We start from the raw sequence: 3,548 nt of genomic DNA, 5'->3' as shown, positions 1-3,548 counted from the left end.
GGAACTGGACTTAAAATGGCGTTGCCCTGTTTTATTAACTTAGTTGTTTATAAATCTTAGCAAATCGGAGTGGACAATTTAGGTAAACAGCCCAGATTCTGCCCTGCAACAGACGGAAGCTCTGATTGGATGAGAACAATGTGTCATGCGTTCTTATGTTCTGTGGATCAGTATGTCTGGTGCACAGTCCTGTTTATTCATTAAACACATAAATCATGACACCTTGATTTCACAGATCAGTCACCTGATTATTATTGATCAACATATGTTTTGATTAGCTTTATTACAAATAAAGTTCTTTGATTAATTAATGAAAAGTGTTCTTCTTCCTTCTTCTGTCTCTTTTCCTGGAATGTAAACATTTAGAAACAAGCACCCGACCTTGGTGATTCCTGCACCCTGTTACTGTGTGAAGGGGCAGCTGTTAAGGGCAGACAACAATGCTACATCATTCACAAAACATCTCCTTTATAAGAACCTCCTTATTGGATTTTTAAACAAACCCCAGTCTGAATCTTTGAGATGTGAAGCTGAAAGTCCCACCAGCTCCCCTGCACACAATCTGTGTCGTTTAAACAGAAAACAACTCATTGCAAACATCAGCAAACTAAGAGCTGCAGGAATCCAAGAGTCAAGTCCTCAAAATATCCCTGGGCTTCCTTTTAAGTACATTCATGTGCAGTAAATAGCTAAATATATATTTATGGTCTATAATAAAATGAGTGGAATGTAGCTGATGATTTCACACAACAACAAAACTAAAGCTAAAAACAGACAGGAGTTTAGATCCAATCCCATTCAGGAAGCTGCTGGTTTGGTCTTATAAGATTTGTTTCAATGGAACTTTAACTGTAGTTGCAGCTTTTACCTGCAGGTGAAGAAAGGAACTGAGAGTTGTGTTACAATAAAAGGAGCAGCACTTCCTTCAGCTGCTGCAGAAGAAGGTAAAACAGCAACACTTCAGCCTAATTTATCTGCCTTTTGTTTAGTGTAAAATGAAGCATCTGGTCATATTTATAGTAATAATCTTCACTGGTAAGAGTATTTATGTTTATATAAAAGCTAATATCAAGTGTATTTATGTTATGTTCTGGTACAGACAAATAAACAGAGGAAAAATGGAATCAGTAACTTACTCTCTTGGCAATGATAAAGCTAGGTCACTCCAGGACCTTGAAATGCTTCCAATGAAGCCACTCCTTCATTAGCCAGGTGGTGTGTTAGGGCCCATTGTCATGCTGAAAGACCCAGATATGTAGGATGTTCAATACTCTTGCTGATGGAAGGTTTTCACTGAAAATCTTATGATACATGGCCCCTTTCATTCTTTCCTTTATACGCATCAGTCGTCCAGGTTCCTTTGCAGAAAAACAGCCCCAAAGCATGCTGTTTCCACCCCCGTGCCTTACAGTGGGTACAGTGTTCTTTGGATGCAATTCAGCATTCTTTTTTCTCCAAACATTAGTAGAGTTTTTATTAAAAAGTTCTACTGTGATTTCTGTAGCGAAGATGTTCTTACATTTAATTAAAAACCATAGAATGTGAAATATCATAAAATATGAAATGTCACCTTACTGGATCTTTGAGTAAATTTAACCAGAAGATTGAATCTTTATTGCAGGGATTGAGCAACACTTCGAGTCAACTCCAAGAAAGAGAGAGAGTCAGGTTTAAAAGGATAAAAGATTTATTTCTAAACAAATTAAACAAGACTAACTTTAAACACTATGTGTATGATGAACTAAGGTGAAGTAAGACTGAGAATGGTGTATGTGTGAATATGTTCAGAACCAGCAAGTCCGGAGAAATGATTAGTTCTGATGGGAGTGAAATGGTGTTTCGCTGTAAGCTTTGGTTGGAGATTATAACACACATTGAGACGCCATCTGTCGGTCTACGTACCCAGCGGAAGTCCCCGTTTAGATCAGGAGGTGTTGAAGTCCAGATTGGACCTTGTATGGAACCGAAGCCGCAAAGCCTCAGTTGCCGACCAATCCCGTCTTGAGATACTCCCAGGTCACGACAGCTTATTGGCATCAGCAAGACCCTGAAGGGTCGTGATGGTTCAGCTTTTATTCTGAAGGAACGGTTGCAGCAGGTGGAACATGCAACAGATTTAATCCAGCTTGTCGTTAGGTTCTTTCGGCTTTAAGAGGAAAGTTACGGACTGGCCACTCCGATAACTTCTCTAGAACGCTTTGAACTCCAGTTAAGATGACGTGGGGCAAAGTTTTATAATTTGGATGTTTTGATTTATGGTGAAATCAGACTTTGCCAGCAAAAGGGGATTTAACAAGCAACAAAACCACGCCTCGCATCAGATTGTCACGGCGTGTGGGCGAGGTGAGCGAAGGTGAGGCGAGGATCCACACGCGGGGAGGAAGACAGACAGACAGGTAGAATGTTTAGCATGAACTTTAATGAAAAACACGCAGGACACTGAAACAATGGACCGACACAAGACACAGAACAGAAGGGGCTTAAATACACGAGAGTCGGGAGCTAAGGTGATTGGGAAACGAGAGGCAGGTGGGAGCAATTAACGAGACACAAGGCTGAACCAAAATGGGGAGACAGGACAGTGTGTGTCACAGATCTGGAAGGTTCTGATTGGATCAGAAAAAGGAATGTGTCATGTGATTTTTAACATTACGTGTGATCAGTCTAGTGTAAATATTTAAAGTTATATTGCTTATTAAAATACTATCATAGGATTATAATATCAAGTAATTAATATTCTCATTTAACAGACTGATTGAACATTAGCTCCACATGATTATTTGATTATTATTTAATAGAGGAATAGTTCTGTTTCTAAAAGAGTTCTTCTTCTTTCTTCTTTCCTGTGCTGTCCGAGGAAGCAACAGTTTAGATAAGAGCACAGAGCATGAGTGGCCTTGGCCCATATCATGTAGATTAGGCTTGTGTCAGAAACTTGTGTTTCTGCTTGGGCAGAGCAAATAGAGCAGGGCGTTTTAGGTCAAAGATGGACAATTCACCATGCTACATTTCATCTTGACAATGTGTTCATTTAAATGAAATTCAAGCTGAAGAGCAGACAAAACAAACAACTAAAGATCACAACAAAAATGGCAATCGAATAAAAGGATTTAAACAAAAGAACTTTATTATTAAAATTTCCAAATTCTAAAAAGTAATTCCTACCAAACCGTTTGTTACAAAGACCGAGAACCAAGGAGAGAAGAACAGGGGGTGAAGCTGGTTCTCTTTCTGAGATCTGACTGCTGCTGTCTTTAAAGTAATCAGTGATGACTTGCAGCTGTGGCACGGAGCAGCAGGCTGAGGTGGATGTGGCCAGCTTGACGAAAAAAATTCCAGTTTAACACGTGAAGTTTTACTTTAGATGTTTAAAGGTTTGTGTTTTGATGCCTGTGTGGAGCTGCCATTGCATGATGTTTAACGTCATTTATGATTTCAGCCTTTTGGGGTTAGTATACGTGTGTGTTGTTGGATAATGTGGTTGAACATCTTTTTTCTCATCTTTGCTATAAAACACTGATTTTAAAATCTCACGTCACAGATTTGTG

The 3,548-nt window shown here is 39.3% G+C and overlaps 1 long non-coding RNA gene across 1 annotated transcript in view; it reads left to right on the top strand.

Moving 5' to 3' along the window:
• Positions 1 to 3,548, top strand: part of LOC107372796 (uncharacterized) — a 167,138-nt gene that overhangs the window by 100,663 nt on the left and 62,927 nt on the right. The window lies entirely within an intron of this gene.

Source organism: Nothobranchius furzeri, chromosome 18 (genome assembly GCF_043380555.1).
Source record: "Nothobranchius furzeri strain GRZ-AD chromosome 18, NfurGRZ-RIMD1, whole genome shotgun sequence".
NCBI lineage: Eukaryota > Metazoa > Chordata > Actinopteri > Cyprinodontiformes > Nothobranchiidae > Nothobranchius > Nothobranchius furzeri.
Note: the sequence above shows the minus strand (reverse complement) of the source record. Positions and strands in the feature narration are given on the sequence as shown.